The sequence below is a fragment of the Coregonus clupeaformis genome, chromosome 12 (assembly GCF_020615455.1).
Source record: "Coregonus clupeaformis isolate EN_2021a chromosome 12, ASM2061545v1, whole genome shotgun sequence".
In the NCBI taxonomy this organism is placed as follows: Eukaryota; Metazoa; Chordata; class Actinopteri; order Salmoniformes; family Salmonidae; genus Coregonus; species Coregonus clupeaformis.
In genome coordinates this window covers 19,658,582-19,682,948 of record NC_059203.1, presented here as the reverse complement: position 1 = coordinate 19,682,948, position 24,367 = coordinate 19,658,582, and positions in this window count along the sequence as shown.

Here is a 24,367-nt window from a genome sequence, read left to right as displayed (position 1 = left end):
GCCCGGCTCAGCTGAGCCTGGAGAACGTTAGCTCAGAAAGCCTGACAGGTTAAAATGGCCAGAAACAAGAACTTTTCTTCTGAAACCGCCATCTGCTGTTGAGAAATGAAGGTTATTCATGAGAAATTGCCAGAAACTGAAGACCCGCATAACGCCGTGTAATACTTCCTGCCAGAACAGTGCAGAATAGAAAAAACTTGACAGAATAAGAGAAGGAAAGCCGCGCACCGAGCAAGATGACAATATTGCGTGCTCAGTTTGAGAAACAGTATCACGCGCCCTTTCGAACACCATTAACAATTTGAACCAGATCAAAGAGATGACTGGATGCCATCTTCTGCAGATGCAAGAAAAAACGCATGCCTTCAGATTGGCTAGAAAGAATATTAGATAGAAAATCAGACACTGATTAAGAAGATTGGAGGGAATATGACAGACAAACGGTTTGAGTGCGATTCACAAGAACACTATAGATTTGAGATCAAATGAAAGATGTTGAGATGCCTTGATTATTTCATCGGTGATGTAAGTGATATGCTGATAATTGAAGAGTATAAGAAATCTCTGATCACTGTTTGTTTGGTTAAATTTGCTTGCGGCATGTTGCGGAAATAAAAAAAGAGATATTTATGATTTTTAACGTAAAAGTGTGGTGTAAGATAGCAGATCATGTTTCGCGGCTAATAATCGACAAATATGTTACTGACAATGCCAACAGTATCAGAGAAATGTTTGCAGAGCGGAGAAATGTCTTTCCTTGATGAAATAAAATAGAATTGCTGGTGACATCGTTAGCCTGGTGAAAGGCGCTGTTGCCAAAAGAACACTGTCTTCACCGAAGCATAAGCTAGCACATGTTGCAAGCTGTTGCAGAGATTGGTGCAATTCACAAATAGGATATGGCAGTGAAATTACGTGGATATAGCAGCAACATTCAAGACACAGTCAGAGGCAGCTGTCGAAATGGGGTTATTAGGGATAATGACCAGTTACCCAAAGGGGCAAAACGGTTTGCGCATGGAGCATCGCTGCGCCCCGACCAAACATAGAACATTTACGAACTGAAAAAAGCGCAGGGAACGAGCAACATACATCAGCACACCAGCCTTCGTCAGGAGAATGGGCCAGTTACGGCCAGGAAGCTTGCGGGAAGGCATCAAAAGACTAGAAGGGCAATGCCACGTAATAAATTGAGCGTATGTAAATGTTGATATTTGGGAATGATGAAAAGAAATAAAAGCCGAAATAAATAAAATTAATTAGCTCCCCGAACTCACATTCTGTACAGTGAGATTATCTCATATGTGTATTTACTAGATTAAATGTCAGGAATTGTGAAAACTGAGTTAAATGTATTTAAGGCAAGTGCATGTAAAATTTCGATTTTAATCACGTATATATATATATATATATATATATATATATATATATATATATATATATATATATATATATATATACAGTGAGGAAAAGATTTGATCTCTGTGATTTGGGGAGATGTTTGCTCACGACAAAGACACATGATCAGCCCACGGTAGGTTTGTTTGAACAGTGAGAGACAGAACAAAATAACAAAAATAAACGCACAGTCAAAATGTTATCATTGATCTGCATTTTTAACAAAGGAAATAAGTATTTGACTTCTCTGCAGAACATGACTTAGCATTGCGGCAAAATCTGTTGGATCACAGAGGTGATGTTTAAAGTTGGTCACCAGGCCTGCATACATTGGGTGAGGGGATTTGTCCCACCTTCTCTGCAGATCTTCTCCAAGTCACTGGCAGCCTCGAGGCCGATCGCCTGGGCACCAGCTCTTCTCACGAGCCATGGGGACAAGGTTGAAGCCAGGCCACCCAGACTCCACGTAGCCGCCTGAGCCACTGCCTAGGCTAGTCGTTGTCATGCTGAATACCATCCACCCACTATTAACGCCTGGCCGAGGAAGGATGTTCACTCAGCATTTCCGACGTCGCCCTGGATGCAGTGAAAGTTGTCCATTTCTTTAGCAAACACTTCAGCATGTTTCACTTCATAGCCTGCGGATGGTGTTTGGGTCATAGGCAATTTTCGTAGAAGATATTTTTGTAATGCCACTTTTTTCGAATATCTTTCAGACGCTCGTAGGGTGTTATTTGAAAGCAGGGGATTTGCCCAGGGGATTGTTTCACGGCAAAGAGGTGTTACCACTGCTTGGAGACTAATGGAACCCGCTGCCTCTGAAAGTAAACTCCGTAAGCCTGGGCCGATCACCACGAGTGCGAATGATGGAGCTGGTGGGTTTGTGAGCCACAGCCAGCCTGCGTTTTTCGGAACTCATGTACCCGTCAGCTTGTGCCCATTCTTGCAGGTTGTGTCCCGACACCTATAGACTTAAGATGGAAATGAGGATGTTTTGTGGACAGGTGTTATTTATACAGGTAACAAATAATTGGATTAGAGCACTTCCTTTGTGAGTGCAGCTCTAATCTCAGCTCAAGCAATTGCAAGACACTGGGAGCCAGAAATCTTCTGATTGAGAGGTCAAATATTATTTTCCTCATTAAAAATGTAAATCATGTTAAAAAATTTGAATAAGCTTGGGATTTTTGCTGTTGTTTGTTCCTAGTTCAAATAAACCTAAATTAAATATAAATGATAATTTTTTGTATGGGCAAAAACGCATAAAAATCAGCAGGGGACCAAATACTTTTTCCTCAAGATATATAATTATGGGGAGAATTGGGCATTTGATACACAAGTGATTTGCAGGTTTTCGCTTCACAAAGCATGTAGAGGTCTGTACTTTGTATAGGTACATAACTGTAGAGAGACGGACCCAAAAACAAAATCCAGAAAATCACAGTGATGAGCAGTTAGTATCAATATCACAGATGAGAGGGAAGGGAAAATAAAGTTTGAGTAAGTGAATTGAACAGGAGTTTAGGCATAGTGATGAGAGAGGAGAAGTGCCGATGCGCCAGTTAGCAGAGGGATGTGGCACAGCCACTCACTGCCACACAGGAAAGCCTGATCCTCTGCAAAAGGGCAGCCTGTATGTGTAGGGCGCAGATGGCGCAGTGTGTGTGTGTGTGCGCCAGGTATAGCCAAACATGAAGTTCAGTCAGGAGAGAGGAGCTCAGTGCAAACAGCCTGTTGGCCACAACATTTCGGTAAGATACAACACAACAGCTCTGAGCCAGGGGTGACACAACAATACCATTTCAGCTGGTGTGGTGACACAACACAGCATTTCCCATTGTCAAGTTAACACAGACGATGTTGGGGTGACAGCTCCATAACATTGGTTTGGGGTGACATAACACCATTTTACTGGTGGGGTGACACAACATAATATTTTGGTGGGTGACATAATACAGCATTTTTCTATGGGTGACAACACAACACTTTTTTCATGGGTGACACAAAACATTTATCAGACACAACACTTACCGGTGGGTGACAACACAACATTCTGCTTCTCTGGGGTGCCATAACACAACATTTGCTGGTAAGACACACAACACTTACTGCGGGGTGAGGTTAATATACATTCTTTCTGGTGGGGTACACAACACGTCATTTACTGAGGGGGTGACACAACACAACATTTACTGGTGGGGTGACATAACATCTACTTGGGTGACACAATACAACATTTGTTGTGGTATTAATAACACAACATTTCTTATTGGCGGGGTGACACACACAACATTTACTGGTACAATACACATTACCGTTAGTGATTCCACAACATTTACTGGTGAGGTGACACAACATAACATTTCTTGGTGAGGTGGTAGTAAATAATAACATTTACTGTTGGTGACATTAACATAACATTTACTGGTGGGGTACACAACATTTATATTGGTGGGGTGACATAACACAACATTTATTGGTGGCGACACAACACAACATTTACTGGTAATACGTTATGGGGTGACACACAACATTCTACTGTCAGTGACACAACACAAGATTTACTGTGCTAGTGACAGTTCCACAAGATTTGACAGCCAACACAACATTTGCTGGTGGGGTATAATGTCAACATTCTGCTTGGGGTGACAATAACACAATATCTCGGGTGACACAGGTGACAACACACATTTATTGGTGGGGTGACACAACAACATTTGAGCCAGTGGGGTGACAGTAACACAACATTTCTAGCCAGGTATACAACACCATCAATCACCTTATTTTATAGCTTCTTTTCTTATTATCAGTTAATATTCGGCGTTGCAGAAACTCAAAGCCTAACCAAACAAGGTACTAGGTGTAGAAGACGGCGGTTGGGGGAAAACTTCCTAGAAAGGTACCTAGAAGAAATTAGAAACCAGTTATGCACAGCCAGCTGCGCCGGCGGAGCTGAGGTCATAACTGAAAGACACCATATGACAGCATGGTCAGGAATAAATTCAGTGGTTTACAGTGATATATTTAAACAGAAATGGGACAGTAAATCACATCAAGAGGCGGTATCACTGCAGCTTTTAGGCAGTCACACGCCGGCCCCGACGCAGTCTCAGGGCTCACCAGTTGCCTTCATGTCGATCGCTGAAAACAGCAGGCCTGGGACAGCCTGCAGTCGCAGGCAGCAAACAAAGAAACTGGACAGCAGCAAGGTTGCGGCGACTGGGACAAGGTGTCACCACAGGGTTGACGAGGTGTTGTACTCAGAGAGAAGATATTAGAGAGAGCATGTTTGCCACACAGACACTGATAAGACAGGAGAGACTAGGTAAGGCCAACCACCTCAGCCTCTCGACAAAGCACCATTGCAGCATAAATAGCTGGAGGTGAGATAGGAGCGTCGGAGCTGTACTTCATCCACTCTCGTGATAAAATAGAAGGACATAACTCACTAATTATTGCCTTCACATTACTCAGAGGGATATCTCACCACCAACTGTTGGCTCCCGAGAGGTGAGTATACCACAGAGGTCTTCACCACAGCACGGGGGTGCCACCCAGCCAGGAAGAGCCGCCTCAACTCACTTCGGACGATTCCCTTCCCAGGACGGCATGAAAGAGCACCAGCAAGCCAGTGACCAGCCTGCGTAAGCTGCTGAGAACTCCCAGTGGAATCGCCTGGCAGAAGAATAGCATGGGCTGCTCGCTGCTCCAGCCTTCCCGCTCACCTTCACACTCCTGCCAGACTACACTCATCACAGCGACTCATCAGGCAGAGCGTTGTGTTGATTTCAGCAAACAGATGAGTTGGGCCTGGCAGCAGACCGTTCATAAAATGGAGATCTACAGAGAGCTCCTGCCTCCAAGCCTGCCAGAAATTCTGTGGTTGCTCATGCCTTGCATCGAGAAGGCACGAGTGGAGATATCGCAGAGACTACCGAAAGATAGGTAGAGCAAGCCTACGTAACGCTTATAGCCAACAGCAGCCCCGCCTTGTCAGGTGGCCAGCGTAGGGGAAGCTACACCGGCGGTCATGATCGGGCCCTGGTTTGTATCAGACTCCCAGCAACGAGCCACTAACCGAAGCCTACCAGCGTTTGACTGCAGTGAAAACAGAGCACGCAGTGTTCAACTCCAGAAGTAACGCAGCGGACACGCCATATCATTTGGGACAGAAAATTTCGATTTCGCAAATGTTACGCAGAGAAAGTCTCGAAACAGTTGATATACCGTCAGAGAGATCAGTATACTTCAAGTCCTTCACAGCCTTATTTGAGACTATTCTTGTTAAACATCTGTCAGATTTAACAGAAGATCTTTGTTTTCAGGGGACTCCAGAACAAGCACCATGTTCGAGCCAGCAAAAGCTAAATATCCACTTCTCTGTTCGAAACGTTGCTTGAACAGGCACTAAGCACGTTTCATTGAAATGTGTTTGGCCTCAGCATAGCAGCGAAAGTTAACATTATGCTTTGTTAATTCCTCAAGAGGTAAAATATATGAAAACACATGGTTCCTAAACGAATTTGAGAACACGGTGATTTGCCTGAGACAGACCACCACAGAGACAACCGAGCCCTTCTGATAGTAGATCTAGTTGCCAATCTCAATCTGCAGACACCAGTTTAGTCTTCCAAAGAATGCGGGCATCGATGGTAACAAAGGCAGCACTAGCAACAGTAGATAGGACAGATATATTCGCCATAAAAGGTATCTACCACTAATGCAGTTAGTGTTGTGATGTTAAACGAATGAAGCATTGCACAGCTGCTTGTTCAGAGCGCAGCGAGTTGGAGCTGCGCGAACAGCTTTTCTTAAAATTTTTGAGAGAATGGGAAGATTCATAGGCCGATAGCCTTTATATTTCTGTCATTTCGCTTTTCAAGAGAGGCTTTATCACCGTTACTTTTGTTTGCACACATCCGGTGATGGCGAGGCGCTTCCTGTGCTTGGCCCTCCTATGTTGAACATAATAAACAGCTCTCATCCACCGGATGTGTACCAAACTCACTAAAAGTGGCAGTGATAAAGCCTTCTTGAAAAAAGCCAAACCTTGACCCGGAAAATATAAAAAACTATCGGCCTATATCGAATCTTCCATTCCTCTCAAAAATTTTAGAAAAAGCTGTTGCGCAGCAACTCACTGCCTTTCTGAAGACAAACAATGTATACGAAATGCTTCAGTCTGGTTTTAGACCCCATCATAGCACTGAGACTGCACTTGTGAAGGTGGTAAATGACCTTTTAATGGCGTCAGACCGAGGCTCTGCATCTGTCCTCGTGCTACTAGACCTTAGTGCTGCCTTTGACACCACTCGATCACCACATTCTTTTGGAGAGACTGAAACCCAAATTGGTCTACACGGACAAGTTCTGGCCAGGTTTAGATCCTACCTGTCGGAAAGATATCAGTTTGTCTCTGTGAATGGTCTGTCCTCCGACAAATCAACTGTACATTTCGGTGTTCCTCAAGGTTCCGTTTAGGACCACTATTGTTTTCACTATATATTTTACCTCTTGGGGATGTTGCTCGAAAACATAATGCTAACTTTCACTGCTATGCGGATGACACACAGCTGTACATTTCAATGAAGCATGGTGAAGCCCCAAAATTGCCCTCGCTAGAAGCCTGTGTTTCAGACATAAGGAAGTGGATGGCTGAAAACTTTTTACTTTTAAACTCGGACAAAACAGAGATGCTTGTTCTAGGTCCCAAGAAACAAAGAGATCTTCTGTTAAATCTGACAATTCATCTTGATGGTTGTAAAGTCGTCTCAAATAAAACTGTGAAGGACCTAGGCGTTACTCTTGACCCTGATCTCTCTTTTGATGAACATATCAAGACTGTTTCAAGGACAGCTTTTTTCCATCTACGTAACATTGCAAAAATCAGAAATTTTCTGTCCAAAAATGATGCAGAAAAATTAATCCATGCATTTGTTACTTCTAGGTTAGACTACTGCAATGTCTCTATTTTCCGGCTACCCGGATAAAGCACTAAATAAACTTCAGTTAGTGCTAAATACGGCTGCTAGAATCCTGACTAGAACCAAGAAAGTTGATCATATTACTCAGTGCTAGCTTCCCCTACACTGGCTTCCTGTTAAGGCAAGGGCTGATTTCAAGGTTTTACTGTTAACCTATAAAAGCGGTTACATGGGCTTGCTCCTACCTGTCTTTCCGAGTTGGTCCTGCCGTACATACCAATAAGTACGCTCACGGTCACAAGACGAGGCCTCCCTAATTGTCCCTAGAATTCTCTAAGCAAACAGCGGGAGGCAGGGCTTTCTCTATAGATCTCCATTTTTATGGAACAGTCTGCCTACCCATGTGAGAGAGACGCAGACTCGGTCTCAACCTTTAAGTCTTTACTGAAGACTTATCTCTTCAGTAGGTCATATGATTGAGTGTAGTCTGGCCCAGGAGTGTGAAGGTGAACGGAAAGGCTGGAGCAACGAACAGCCCTTGCTGTCTCTGCCAGGCCGGTTCCCCTCTCCACTGGGGTTCTCTGCCTCTAACCCTGTTGCAGGGGCTGAGTCACTGGCTTGCTGGTGCTCTTTCATGCCGTCCCTGGGAGGTGTCACTTGAGTGGGGGTTGAGTTACTGACGTGATCTTCCTGTCTGGGTTGGCGCCCCCCTTGGTTTGTGCTGTGGTGGAGACCTCTGTGGGCTAGTACTGGCCTTGTCTCAGGATTGTAAGTTGGTGGTTGGGGATATCCCTCTAGTGGTGCGGGGCTGTGCTTTGTGCGGAGTGGGTGGGAAGTTATATCCTTCCTGTTTGGCCCCTGTCCGGGGGTTTCTTCGGATGGGGCCACAGTGTCTCGGACCGCTCCTGTCTCAGCCTCCAGTATTTATGCTGCAGTAGTTTATGTGTCGGGGGCTGGGGTTAGTTGGTTATACCTGGAGTACTTCTCCTGTCTTATCCAGTGTCCTGTGTGAATTTAAGTATGCTCTCTCTAATTCTCTCGTTCTCTCTTTCTCTCTGAGAACCTGAGCCCTAGGACCATACGTCAGGACTACCGGGCATGATGACACCTTGCTGTCCCCAGTCCGCCTGGCCTTGCTGCTATTCCAGTTTCAACTGTTCTGCCTGCGGCTACGAAACCCCTACCTGTCCCAGACCTGCTGTTTTCAACTCTTAATGATCGGCATGAAAAGCCAACTGAGAGACCTGAGCCCTAGGACCATACGTCGGGACTACCGGCCGTGGTGACTCCTTGCTGTCCCCAGTCCGCCTGGCCTTGCTGCTATTCCAGTTTAAACTGTTCTGCCTGCGGTTATGGAACCCCTACCTGTCCCAGACCTGCTGTTTTAAACTCCTAATGATCAGCTATGAAAAAGCCAACTGAGATTTATTCCTGATTATTATTTGACCATGCTTGTCACTCTATGAACATTTTTGAACATCTTGGCATGGTTCTGTCATAATCTCCACCCGGCACAGCCAGAAGAGGACTGGCCACCCCTCATAGCCTGGTTCCTCTCTAGGTTTCTTCCTAGGTTTTGCCTTTCTAGGGAGTTTTTCCTAGCCACCGTGCTTCTACACCTGCATTACTAGCTGTTTGGGGTTTTAGGCTGGGTTTCTGTACAGCACTTCGAGATATTAGCTGATGTAAGAAGGGCTATATAAAATAAAATTGATTGATTGATTGATTATTGTCACCCCACCAGTAGAATGTTGTGTTACTGTCACCCCACCAGTAGAATGTTGTGTTATTGTCACCCCACCAGTAGAATGTTGTGTTATTGTCACCCCACCAGTAGAATGTTGTGTTATTGTCACCCCACCAGCAGGATGTTGTGTTATTGTCACCCCAAGAGTAGAATGTTGTGTTATTGTCACCCCACCAGTAGAATGTTGTGTTATTGTCACCCCACCAGTAGAATGTTGTGGAACTGTCACCCCAACAGTAGAATGCTGTGTTATTGTCACCCCAACAGTAGAATGTTGTGTTATTGTCACCCCCACCAGTAGAATGTTGTGTTATTGTCACCCCACCAGTAGAATGTTGTGTTATTGTCACCCCACCAGTAGAATGTTGTGTTATTGTCACCCCACCAGTAGAATGTTGTGTTATTGTCACCCCACCAGTAGAATGTTGTGTTATTGTCACACCAACAGTAGAATGTTGTGTTACTGCCACCTCACCAGAAGAATGTTGTGTTATTGTCACCTCACCAGTAGAATGTTGTGGAACTGTCACCCCAACAGTAGAATGTTGTGTTATTGTCACCCCACCAGTAGAATGTTGTGTTATTGTCACCCCACCAGTAGAATGTTGTGTTATTGTCACCCCACCAGCAGAATGTTGTGTTATTGTCACCCCAAGAGTAGAATGTTGTGTTATTGTCACCCCACCAGTAGAATGTTGTGTTATTGTCACCCCACCAGTAGAATGTTGTGTTATTGTCACCCCACCAGAAGAATGTTGTGTTATTGTCACCCCACCAGTAGAATGTTGTGTTATTGTCACCCCACCAGCAGAATGTTGTGTTATTGTCACCCCAAGAGTAGAATGTTGTGTTATTGTCACCCCACCAGTAGAATGTTGTGTTATTGTCACCCCACCAGTAGAATGTTGTGTTATTGTCACCCCACCAGAAGAATGTTGTGTTATTGTCACCCCACCAGAAGAATGCTGTGTTATTGTCACCCCACCAGAAGAATGTTGTGTTATTGTCACCCCACCAGTAGAATGTTGTGTTATTGTCACCCCAAGAGTAGAATGTTATGGAACTGTCACCCCAACAGTAGAATGCTGTGTTATTGTCACCCCAACAGTAGAATGCTGTGTTATTGTCACCCCACCAGTAGAATGGTGTGTTATTGTCACCCCACCAGTAGAATGTTGTGTTATTGTCACCCCACCAGTAGAATGTTGTGTTATTGTAGGCTGTTTACTGAGAGGCTCCTCTCCTCTCCTCTCCTGACCCCAGCCCAGGGACCTATGTTTAATATACGCAAGCACGCACACACACACACACACACACGCACGCACGCACTCACACATACAAACACGCACACACACACAGAGGATCCAAAGACTTTCCACTGTGTAGTGCTGGCTAAACGTTGGTGGGAATTGAAACATGGCCGACATCCAGCTCTGCTAGCAGCACAACATCAGCACTTCCTCCCTCCTCTCATCACCTCTCTCTTCAGCTTCCACAACAGTTCACTTACTCAAAACTTTATTTTCCACTTTTTCCATCTCATCTGTGATGTGTCTACTAACTATCTGGTATTGAGACTGTTAGTCTGCTCATCACCACACCTGTGATTTTCTGGATTTTTGTTTTAGATTCCGTCTCTCACAGTTGAAGTGTACCTATGATAAAAATTACAGACCTCTACATGCTTTGTAAGTAGGAAAACCTGCAAAATCGGCAGTGTATCAAATACTTGTTCTCCCCACTGTATATATACAGTGAGGGAAAAAAGTATTTGATCCCCTGCTGATTTTGTACGTTTGCCCACTGACAAAGAAATTATCAGTGTATAATTTTAATGGTAGGTTTATTTGAACAGTGAGAGACAGAATAACAACAAAAAAATCCAGAAAAACGCATGTCAAATTTTTTAACATTGATTTGCATTTTAATGAGGAAAATAAGTATTTGACCCCCTCTCAATCAGAAAGATTTCTGGCTCCCAGGTGTCTTTTATACAGGTAACGAGCTGAGATTAGGAGCACACTCCTAAAGGGAGTGCTCCTAATCTCATCTTGTTACCTGTATAAAAGACACCTGTCCACAGAAGCAATCAATCAATCAGATTCCAAACTCTCCACCATGGCCAAGACCAAAGAGCTCCCTAAGGATGTCAGGGACAAGATTGTAGACCTACACAAGGCTGGAATGGGCTACAAGAACATCACCAAGCAGCTTGGTGAGAAGGTGACAACAGTTGGTGCGATTATTCGCAAATGGAAGAAACACAAAATAACTGTAAATCTCCCTCGGCCTGGGACTCCATGCAAGATCTCACCTCGTGGAGTTGCAATGATCATGAGAATGGTGAGGAATCAGCCCAGAACTACACGGGAGGATCTTGTAAATGACCTCAAGGCAGCTGGGACCATAGTCACCAAGAAAACAATTGGTAACACACTACGCCGTGAAGGACTGAAATCCTGCAGCGCCCGCAAGGTCCCCCTGCTCAAGATAGCACATATACAGGGCCGTCTGAAGTTTGCCAATGAACATCTGAATGATTCAGAGGAGAACTGGGTGAAAGTGTTGTGGTCAGATGAGACCAAAATCGAGCTCTTTGGCATCAACTCAACTCGCCGTGTTTGGAGGAGGAGGAATGCTGCCTATGACCCCAAGAACACCATCCCCACCGTCAAACATGGAGGTGGAAACATGCTTTGGGGGTGTTTTTCTGCTAAGGGGACAGGACAACTTCACTGCATCAAAGGGACGATGGACAGGGCCATGTACCGTCAAATCTTGGGTGAGAACATCCTTCCCTCAGCCAGGGCGTTGAAAATGGGTCGTGGATGGGTATTCCAGCATGACAATGACCCAAAACACACGGCCAAGGCAACAAAGGAGTGGCTCAAGAAGAAGCACATTAAGGTCCTGGAGTGGCCTAGCCAGACTCCAGACCTTAATCCCATAGAAAATCTGTGGAGGGAGCTGAAGGTTCGAGTTGCCAAACGTCAGCCTCGAAACCTTAATGACTTGGAGAAGATCTGCAAAGAGGAGTGGGACAAAATCCCTCCTGAGATGTATGCAAACCTGGTGGCCAACTACAAGAAACATCTGACCTCTGTGATTGCCAACAAGGGTTTTGCCACCAAGTACTAAGTCATGTTTTGCAGAGGGGTCAAATACTTATTTCCCTTATTAAAATGCAAATCAATTGATAACATTTTTGACATGCGTTTATTTTTTTGTTATTTTTTTTTGTTATTCTGTCTCTCACTGTTCAAATAAACCTACCATTAAAATTATAGACTGATCATGTCTTTGTCAGTGGGCAAACATACAAAATCAGCAGGGGATCAAATACTTTTTTTCCCTCACTGTATATATATATATATATATATATATATATATATATATATATATATATATATATATATACATACAGTTAAAGTCAGAATTTTACATACACCTTAGCCAAATACATTTAACTCAGTTTTTCACAATTCCTGACATTTAATCCTAGTAAAAATGTCCTGTATTAGGTCAGTTAGGATCACCACTTTATTTTAAGAATGTGAAATGTCAGAATAATAGTAGAGAGATTTATTTATTTCAGCTTTTATTTCTTTCATCACATTCCCAGTGGGTCAACAGTTTACATACACTCAATTATTATTTGGTAGCATTGCCTTTAAATTGTTTAACTTGGGTCAAACGTTTTGGGTAGCCTTCCACAAGCTTCCCACAATACATTGGGTGAATTTTGGCCCATTCCTCCTGACAGAGCTGGTGTAACTGAATCAGATTTGTAGGCCTCCTTGCTCGCACACGCTTTTTCAGTTCCGCCCACAAATGTTCTATAGGATTGAGGTCAGGGCTTTGTGATGGCCACTCCAATACCTTGACTTCGTTGTCCTTAAGCCATTTTGCCACAACTTTGGAAGTATGCTTGGGGTCATTGTCCATTTGTAAGACCCATTTGCGACCAAGCTTTAACTTCCTGACTGATGTCTTGAGATGTTGCTTCAATATATCCACATAATTTTCCTTCCTCGTGATGCCATCTATTTTGTGAAGTGCACCAGTCCCTCCTGCAGCAAAGCACCCCCACAGCATGATGCTGGCACCCCCGTGCTTCACGGTTGGGATGGTGTTCTTTGGCTAGCAAGCGTACCCCTTTTTCCTCCAAACATAACGATGGTCATTATGGCCAAACAGTTCTATTTTTGTTTCATCAGAGGAGAGGACATTTCTCCAGAATGCTACCTTGAGCAGTTTCCTCTGACTCACTGATTGGTATTGTCAAGTAACATAAACAGCATTTAGTCAGATATTAGCTGCAGAAATAAATGATCTGCTATATATATACAATATATACACACTACCGTTCAAAAGGTTGGGGTCACTTAGAAATGTCCTTGTTTTCCATGAAAACATACATGAAATGAGTTTGAATAGGAAATATAGCTAAATGAATCTGAAGAGATTTCACCCCATGCTTCCTGCACCCCCAGACCATCACATTGCCTCCACCATGCTTGACAGATGGCATCAAGAACTCCTCCAGCATCTTTTCATTTGATCTGCGTCTCACAAATGTTCTTCTTTGTGATCCAAACACCTCAAACTTCGATTTGTCTGTCCATAACACTTTTTTCCAATCTTCCTTTGTCCAGTGTCTGCGTTCTTTTCCCCATCTTAATATTTTATTTTTATTGGCCAGTCTGAGATATGGCTTTTTCTTTGCAACTCTGCTTAGAAGGTCAGCATCCCGGAGTCGCCTCTTCACTGTTGACATTGAGACTGGTGTTTTGCAGGTACTATTTAATGAAGCTGCTATTTGAGGACCTGTGAGGCGTCTGTTTCTCAAACTAGACACACTAATGTATTTGTCATCTTGCTCAGTTGGGCACCGGGGCCTCCCACTCCTCTTTCTATTCTGGTAAGTTTTTTCTATTCTGCACTGTTCTGTGAAGGGAGTAGTACACAGCATTGTACGAGATCTTCAGTTTCTTGGCAATTTCTCACATGGAATAGCCTTCATTTCTCAGAACAAGAATAGACTGACGAGTTTCAGAAGAAAGTTCTTTGTTTCTGGCCATTTTGAGCCTGTAATCGAACTCACAATTGCTGATGCTCCAGATACTCAACTAATCTCAAGAAGGCCAGTTTTATTGCTTCTTCAATCAACACAACAGTTTTCAGCTGGGCTAACATAATTGCAAAAGGGTTTTCTAATGATCAATTAGCCTTTTAAAATGATAAACTTGGATTAGCAAACACAACGTGCCATTGGAACACAGGACTGATGGTTGCTGATAATGGGTCTCTGTACGCCTATGTATATTCCATAAAAAATCTGCCGTTTCCAGCTACAATAGCCATTTACAACATAAACAATGTTTACACTGTATTTCTGATCAATATGATGTTATAAAAAAAAAAAACATTGCTTGTCTAAATGACCCCAAACTTTTGAACGGTAGTGTATATCATAAACCAGCTTGACAAAAGTTTGTTGTATATGGATAGCCACAGAGAATGTGTAATAGTCAACACTCTTATGAATATTACTTTTTTTTTGATTTCCTGAAAGGAAAAATGATTTCATTGTTCAGATTTTTTTGTTTGCATTTGTTATTTGTTAGTAGATAGTTATGGGAAATATCACGCCAATTAAGTCCTGATTTTTAAAACGCGTTGAAAATACGTATTTTCAACATCCTGTGCTCACCAGGTGTGTAGTTTCTCACAGAGAGAATCAACTGCAAACTGAAAACCAAAGTTGCTATCTCTGTGATCTACGAACCAACTTTATATGCTGAACAATTTGTGATTTTCAACATTAACAATGGAGTGTGACCTCACCTTTCATAAACCCTCTCTTGTTCTGTCAAGCCTTAAATTCTCTGGTTCTTTAAAACCTTAGTTCCTTTACTTAGATGCCTCTGTAACACTTTTAACCTTTCTTGTTTCACCTACTTAAAAAAAGGTAGAAAGAATTGCATTAAATATTACTTGGTCTGCTTCCCGAATTGCACCCTATTTTGACCAGGACCTCTGTAGTGCACTATATATATATATGGAATAGGGTACCATTTGGAATGCACAGAGAGAACTGCATGACATTTCACTTGATGACAGGCAGTAGATCAAAGTTTAACATTGCCGTGACACCTTTCTCTATATGAATGATTTACAACTACAAGGTGAAGGGAGCAGATATATCAATGACAAACTATAGTGAATTAAAACATTCATGTATAGGAAGTGGGAGTAGGAACCTCCAAGGCCGAGACCACTTCACTCTCTACCTGTATAAAAATGAATTAGAATGGCATTATGCATTTCAACTTTTAATCATTATACACTATATTTGCCACGAGTTTTGCAATGGTTGCTTGTCTACCCATTGATGTCTTTTTAGACAAGTTTGAAATGGATTTCTTTCACTTTTACAATTGAAGTCAAATTGGCATTTGAGGGCTGAACCATAATATACAGTGGGGAGAACAAGTACTTGATACACTGCCAATTTTGCAGGTTTTCCTACTTACAAAGCATGTAGAGGTCTGTCATTTTTATCATAGGTACACTTCAACTGTGAGAGACGGAATCTAAAACAAAAATCCAGAAAATCACATTGTATGATTTTTAAGTAATTCATTTGCATTTTATTGCATGACATAAGTATTTGATACATCAGAAAAGCAGAACTTAATATTTGGTACAGAAACATTTGTTTGCAATTACAGAGATCATACGTTTCCTGTAGGTCTTGATCAGGTTTGCACACACTGCAGCAGGGATTTTGGCCCACTCCTCCATACAGACCTTCTCCAGATCCCTCAGGTTTCGGGGCTGTCGCTGGGCAATACGGACTTTCAGTTCCCTCCAAAGATTTCTATTGGGTTCAGGTCTGGAGACTGGCTAGGCCACTCCAGGACCTTGAGATGCTTCTTACGGAGCCACTCCTTAGTTACCCTGGCTGTGTCTTTCGGGTCGTTGTCATGCTGGAAGACCCAGCTACGACCCATCTTTAATGGTCATACTGAGGGAAGGAGGTTGTTGGCCAAGATCTCGCGATACATGGCCCCATCCATCCTCCCCTCAATACGGTGCAGTCGTCCTGTCCCCTTTGCAGAAAAGCATCCCCAAAGAATGATGTTTCCACCTCCATGCTTCACGGTCGGGATGGTGTTCTTGGGGTTGTACTCATCCTTCTTCTTCCTCCAAACACGGCGAGTGGAGTTCAGACCAAAAAGCTCTATTTTTGTCTCATCAGACCACTTGACCTTTTCCCATTCCTCCTCTGGATCATCCAGATGGTCATTGGCAAACTTCAAACAGGCCTGAACATGCGCTGGCTTGAGCAGGTGGACCTTGCGTGCGCTGCAGGATTTTAATCCATGACGGCGTAGTGTGTTACTAATGGTTTTCTTTGAGACTGTGGTCCCAGCTCTCTTCAGGTCATTGACCAGGTCCTGCCCTGTAGTTCTGGGCTGATCCCTCACCTTCCTCATGATCATTGATGCCCCACGAGGTGAGATCTTGCATGGAGCCCCAGACCGAGGGTGATTGACCGTCATCTTAAACTTCAATTTTCTAATAATTGCGCCAACAGTTGTTGCCTTCTCACCAAGCTGCTTGCCTATTGTCCTGTAGACCATCGCAGTCTTGTGCAGGTCTACAATTTTATCCCTGATGTCCTTACACAGCTCTCTGGTCTTGGCCATTGTGGAGAGGTTGGAGTCTGTTTGATTGAGTGTGTGGAAAGGTGTCTTTTATACAGGTAACGACTTCAAACAGGTGCAGTTAATACAGGTAATGAGTGGAGAAAATGAGGGCTTCTTAAAGAAAAACGAACAGGTCTGTGAGAGACGGAATTCTTACTGGTTGGTAGGTGATCAAATACTTATGTCATGCAATAAAATGCAAATTAATTACTTAAAAATCATACAATGTGATTTTCTGGATTTTTGTTTTAGAGTCCGTCTCTCACAGTTGAAGTGTACCTATCATAAAAATTACAGACCTCTACATGCTTTGTAAGTAGGAAAACCTGCAAAATCGGCAGTGTATCAAATACTTGTTCTCCCCACTGTATCATATACTTCCTGCTCCAATGTTCCTTTTCAAACCCAAACTCTGCTTTTACCAGGGTTTAACCATTTACTGCAGTGGGCCAAATCAGGGTCACACAGAGTGTTTCTTGGTAGTCTTAAACAAATCTACTTTGAAACAAAAGTATACACATGGTTATGGGTTTAAGAAAAATGAAATCACCTGTACCATGTCAGATATAGAGTTGAAATGTATTACATTTTGAGTTTGCATCCCAATATTACACTTTATATACATCACAGAAGACTGAAATATAACAAAACCGTTTGACATAGAAACACCGGATTTTTGGCATATAAATGCCTCCTGTAGCTCAGTTGGTAGAGCATGGCGCCTGTAACGCCAGGGTTGTGGGTTCGATTCCCACGGGGGCCAGTCTGAAAAATTTATGCACTCACTAAACTGTAAGTCGCTCTGGATAAGAGCGTCTGCTAAATGACTAAAACGTAAATGAAATTATGAAAAATATGAATAACATTCTACCCATGAGACCACAAGAGGGCGCTTTTGATCATTCGACTGCAGGAAAAGGCTACAAATACATGTTTTCGCTAATTCAAATCAGGTTTAGATAACCTGTAAAGAACCAAATACTGAAGTAAACTGGGGTTCCTAGACCAATGTATTTGGGGCTTTGGAGAGTGGTAATAACTCCCTCTCCAAATACTGTTCTTCACTCTGTTCTCTTTTCAACAGCCAGGGCAAATGGTGTTATCAGGAAATGTGCTACGTACTTCTTCCACAAAGTTGGGTATTTCTAGGTTACCAGGTCTTATCCCTAACTGCTCCTGTAAGTCGCTCTGGATAAGAGCGTCTGCTAAATGACTAAAATGTAAATATATTATCAGTCCCTGCTTTGTAACCCTGGTTGCCTCTCCAAATCTCTCTTTGTTTTCTTCATAGCCAGTCAGGCCAAATGATGTTTTCTGGTCAACGTGACAACGACCTTCATTGGCTATAGTACAAACTGATCTCGGACCAGGCTGTTCAGATGGTGTTATTAGAGAATCATATGCTACCTCCTCACTTGTGTAAAGTACTTAAGTAAATATACTTTAAAGTACTACTTAAGTAGTATTTTGGGGAATCTGTACTCTACTTTACTATTTATATTTTTGACAACTTTTACTTTTAATCCAATACCTTCCTAAAGAAAATAATGTACTTTTTACTCCATACATTTTCCCTGACACCCAAAAGTACTAGTTACATGTTGAATGCTTATTAGCAGGACAGGAAAATGGTCCAATTTACGCACTTATCAAGAGAACATTCCTGGTCATCCCTACTGCCTCTGATCTTGCGGACTCACTAAACAGAAATGCTTCATTTGTAAATAATGTCTGCGTGTTGGAGTGTGCCCCTGGCTATCCGTAAATAAAAAAAACGAGCAAATGATGCCGTCTGGTTTGCTTAATATAAAGAATGAGAAATTATGTGTACTTTTCCTTTTAATTCTTAAGTATATTTGAGCAATTACATTTACTTTTGAGAGTTAAGTATATTTAAAACCAAATATTTTTAACTTTTTAGTATTCTAGTATTTTGTTGGGTGACTTTCACTTTTACTTGAGTCATTTTCTATTAAGGTTTCACGATCGTCGGATATAGAGGACCAAGGCGCAGCGTGGAAGGTGAACATACTTATTTATTAAATGATACACGAACAAAACAACAAATCGATACGTGACGTCCACAGGTGCAAAACACAAACCAACACGGAACAAGATCCCACAAACACTGTGGGAAAACCACCTGACTAAATATGGTTCCCAATCAGAGACAACCAGCAACAGCTGATACTCGTTGCCTCTGATTGAGAACAACTCTGGCCAACATAGATATACATAACATAAACTCTACACACCCTGGCTCAACTTAAAAGAGTCCCTAGAGCCAGGGCGTGACATAAGGTTTCTTTGCTTTTACTCAAGTATGACAATTGGATACTTTTTCCACCACTGCAGGTTCGACAGGTCCTTTTGTGTGTGTCAGACCAGTCCTTACAGGGATCAATACACCTCCAGGGATAGATAAGAGAATCCTGGGGCTGTGTCCCAAACGGTACCGTACTGCCTACATAATGCACTACTTTTGACTAGATCCCTATAGACCGTAGTCAAAAGCAGTACACTATAAACGGGATTATGGTGCAATTTGGGAAACGGAATGGGTGATTCATTACTGTAATTTACTGCAGCGTGAGGAGAGGAGGAGCCCGTCTATCTCAGGCACTTACTGCACAGGGAGAAGGACTCATACACTCTAATGCTATCCAAGCTATCCAGGAAGTACATCAATTCCACTCGAATAACTTATCAGGTGTCACGATCGTCTGAAGAAGCGGACCAATACGCAGCGCGTGGAGTGAACATGATGACTTTATTTAATAAAGCAACCACAAAAAACAACAAATGACGATAGTGAAGTCCTCTGTAACACTGACAGAAACATGGAACAAAAACCCACAAAACCCAGGTGAAACCACACAGTTTAAATATGGCTCCCAATCAGAGATAACGAGCCGACAGCTGACACTCGTTACCTCCGATTGGGAGTCATATGACTAATCAACCACAAAACCAAACATAGAAATGAACAACTAGAACCAACATAGAAATACACCCTAAATGAAAAAACAACCCTGGCTCAACAATCAGAGTCCCTGGAGCCAGAGTGTCACAGTACCCCCCCCTAAAGGTGCGAACTCCGGGCGCACCAGCATACAGTCTCGGGGAGGGTCTGGGTGGGCGTCTGTCCATGGTGGCGGCTCTGGCCCAGGTCGTGGTCCCCACCCCACCTTAGTCACTATCCGCTTCCGTAGCCCCCTCCACATGACCACCCCCCAACTAAACCCACCTGGATTAAGGGGCGGCACCGGACTAAGGGGCAGCACCGGATTTAGAGGCAGCACCGAACTAAGGGGCAGCACCGGACTAAGGGGCAGCACCGGACTAAGGGGCAGCACCGGGCTAAGGGGCAGCACCGGGCTAAGGGGCAGCACCGGGCTAAGGGGCAGCACCGGACTAAGGGGCAGCACCGGGCTAAGGGACAGTACCTGACTAGCTGGCGGATCCTGGCTGGCTGGCTCAGGCGGATCCTGGCTGGACGGCTCTGGCGGATCCTGGCTGGCGGAAGGCTCTGGCTGATCCTGGCTGGCGGAAGGCTCTGGCTGATCCTGTCTGGCAGAAGGCTCTGGCTGATCCTGTCTGGCAGAAGGCTCTGGCTGATCCTGTCTGGCAGAAGGCTCTGGCTGATCCTGTCTGGCAGAAGGCTCTGGCTGATCCTGTCTGGCGGAAGGCTCTGGCTGATCCTGTCTGGCGGAAGGCTTTGGCTGATCCTGTCTGGCGGAAGGCTCTGGCTGATCCTGTCTGGCGGAAGGCTCTGGCTGATCCTGTCTGGCGGAAGGCTCTGGCTGATCCTGTCTGGCGGAAGGCTCTGGCTGATCCTGTCTGGGCGGAAGGCTCTGGCTGATCCTGTCTGGCGGAAGGCTCTGGCTGATCCTGTCTGGCGGAAGGCTCTGGCTGATCCTGTCTGGCGGAAGGCTCTGGCTGATCCTGTCTGGCGGAGAGCTTCAGCGGCTCCCGGTCTGGCGGACGGCTCTGAAAGCTCATGGCAGACGGGCGGCTTTGCAGGCTCAGTACAGACGGGCAGTTCAGACGGCGTTGGGCAGACGGACAGTTCAGACGGGCGTTGGGCAGACGGGCAGTTCAGACGGCGTTGGGCAGACGGGCAGTTCAGGCGCCGTTGGGCAGACGGGCAGTTCAGGCGCCGTTGGGCAGACGGGCAGTTCAGACGGCGTTGGGCAGACGGACAGTTCAGGCCCCGTTGGGCAGGCGGCAGACTCTGGCCGTCTGAGGCGCACCGTAGGCCTGGTGCGTGGTGCCGGAACTGGAGTTACCGGGCTGAGGACACGCATCTCAGGGCTAGTGCGGGAGAAGCAACAGGGCATGCTTGGTCCTGGGGACGCACCGTAGGCCTGATGCGTGGTGCCGGAACTGGAGGTACCGGGCTGAGGACACGCATCTCAGGGCTAGTGCGGGGGAGAAGCAACAGGGCATGCTGGACCCTGGGAACGACATAAGGGCTAGTGCGGAGAGCCGGAACAGGGCATGCTGGACCCTGGGGACTCACATTAAGCCTAGTGCGGAGAGCAGCAACAGGACGCACAGGACTCGGGAGACACACAGGAGGCTTGGGGCGTGGTGTAGGCACTGGTGGGAAAGGGCTGGCGACGCGCACCGTATCCCCTGGTGCGAGTGGCCGGAACAGGCCGGGCTGGGCTGGCGGCGCACCGTATCCCTGGTGCGAGTGGCCGGAACAGGCCGGGCCGGGCTGGCAGCGCACCGTATCCTTGGTGCGAGGGGTCGTAACAGGCCGGACCGTACTGGAGGCACACACCACTGGCTCTACCCGGGGAACTGGAACGGGCCGGACCGGACTGGATACACCTCAGTCTTTCACGCCGTGCCTCTACATCTCCTTTCCCTACTTTGGCCAGTGACCCCCGTAACCTGGTTGCCTCTTGAATTCGCCCTTTCTCTGCCTCCGTTAGCCCCCGTCGTCCAAGCCATGTGCCCCCCAAAAACTTTTTTGGGGTTGCCTCTCGTCCTTCCAACGATGATGGCCCTGCTGACGCCGTTGCTCCCTCTCGCCAGGGCCTTGATCTTCCCCCAAGGTCCCTTGCCCCCCGAGCATGTCCTCCCAGGACCACGATTTGCCCACCTGGGCCATCGCCAGCCTCTCGAGCTCCTTACCAGGCGCTTCCTCCCATGTCCAGCTGTCTTGCTCCTGGACACGCTGCTTGGTCCTTCTATGGTGGGTTTTTCTGTCACGATCGTCTGAAGAAGCGGACCAATACGCAGCGCGTGGAGTGAACATGATGACTTTATTTAATAAAGCAACCACAAAAAACAACAAATGACGATAGTGAAGTCCTCTGTAACACTGACAGAAACATGGAACAAAAACCCACAAAACCCAGGTGAAACCACACAGTTTAAATATGGCTCCCAATCAGAGATAACGAGCCGACAGCTGACACTCGTTACCTCCGATTGGGAGTCATATGACTAATCAACCACAAAACCAAACATAGAAATGAACAACTAGAACCAACATAGAAATACACCCTAAATGAAAAAACAACCCTGGCTCAACAATCAGAGTCCCTGGAGCCAGAGTGTCACATCAGGGGTGCTTCGCAAATTGCGCCATATTCCTAATATAGTACATTACTTTTGATCAGAGCCCTATGGGGCCCTGGGGAAATTGTATTTATTTATCCATAAATAAATTCTCTCTCTCGGTCTTCCTTAGGCCCAGCTGGCATGCTTTTTTTTCTTTTTCTTTATGCAGAATGGGTCAGGTGAACACGAGGAACTGGATTCAGATGTGATTTGTCACAGGAGGATGAGTGCATGGTCTTGGTCAGTCTTGGACAAATTTCTAATTTAATTTGTTAAACAGACCCATTTGTCATGGTCACGAAGATAATTGATGTCCCCTAGCCTAGGCAAGGATAATACAGTAATCAATGCCATAACACCAAAGATAAAGTAATTATTGGGAGACAAGGACACAATGACACTGCAATACACTATGTCTACAAAAGTATGTAGACACCCCTTCAAATTAGTGGATTCGGCTATTTCAGCCACACCCGTTGCTGAAAGGTGTATAAAATTGAGCACACAGCCATGCAATCTCCATAGACAAACAGTGACAGTAGAATGGCCCATACTGAAGAGCTCAGTGACTTAAAGTGGCACCATTATAGGATGCCACCTTTCCAACAAGTCAGTTCATCAAATTTCTACCCTGCTAGAGCTGCCCCGGTCGACTGTAAGCGCTGTTATTAGCCGCGAAGTGGGTGGCACCTTATTTGGGGAGGACGGGCTCCTAGTAATGGCTGAAGCGGAATCAGTGGAATAGTATTAAATACATCAAACACATGGTTTCCATGTGTTTGCTGCCATTCCATTTGCTCCGTTCCAGCCATTAGTATTAGCCGTCCTCCCTCAGCAGCCTCCACTGTAGGCCACACAAGCTCACAGAACGGGACCGGCGAGTGCTGAAGCGCGTAAAAGTCCTCTGTTCTCGGTTGCAACACTACCAAGTTCCAAACTGCCTCTGGAAACAACATCAGCACAAGAACTGTTCGTAGGGAGCTTCATGAAATGGGTTTACATGGCTGAGCAGCCGCACACAAGCCTAAGATCACCATGCGCAATGCCAAGCGTCGGCTGGAGTGGTGTAAAGCTCGCCACTATTGGACTCTGGAGCAATGGAAACGCATACTCCAAAGGACGAATCTGGGTTTGGCGGATGCCAGGAGAACGCTACCTATCCGAATGCATAGTGCCAACTGTAAAGTTTGGTGGAGGAGGAATAATGGTCTGGGGCTGTTTTCATGATTCGGGCTAGGCCCCTTAGTTCCAGTGAAGGGAAATCTTAACACTACAGCATACAATGACATTCTAGATGATTCTGTGCTTCCAACTTTGTGGTCCTTTCCTGTTTCAGCATGACAATGTTCCAACATCTAGTGGAAAGCCTTCCCAGAAGAGTGGAGGCTGTTATAGCAGCAAAGGGGGGGGAAAAAAACTCCATATTAATGCCCATGGTTTTGGAATGAGATGTTCGACGAGCAGTTGTCCACATACTATCCACGTACATCCAGGACAGACAGACTGCAGAGGAGGGGATCTCCAATATTTCATAGATACTGGCACTGAAACGCCCTGGAAAGATAAGTGTATGGGCTCTGGTTAAATGTAGTGCACTACATAAGGAGCCAATTGGGACGTCGTCTACCCACCCTTCAGTAGATTGGCACTTTCTCTAAAGGTCATCAGTATAAAAAAAATAAAATAAAAATAAAAAACAGAGGAGAGAGAGAGAGCTTTCTACTTGATATATTACCAGGAGTCGGGAGAGAGATGTGTACTGCAGTATATTACGAGATAAAAGTCAAGCACTACATCAGTCTACGGCTGCATCCCAAGTGGCACTCTATCCCCTACGTAGTGCACTACTTTAGACCAGAGCCCTATAGGGAACCCATAGTTCTCTGGTCAAAAGTAGTGCACTATGTAGGGAATAGGGTGCCATTTCTGGAGGAAATCCCTCTGGCTCTTTCTCTCTCCTCGCTGACCCCTGGGGGGTTGGGGGGATTCCGATTGGAGCACAACAA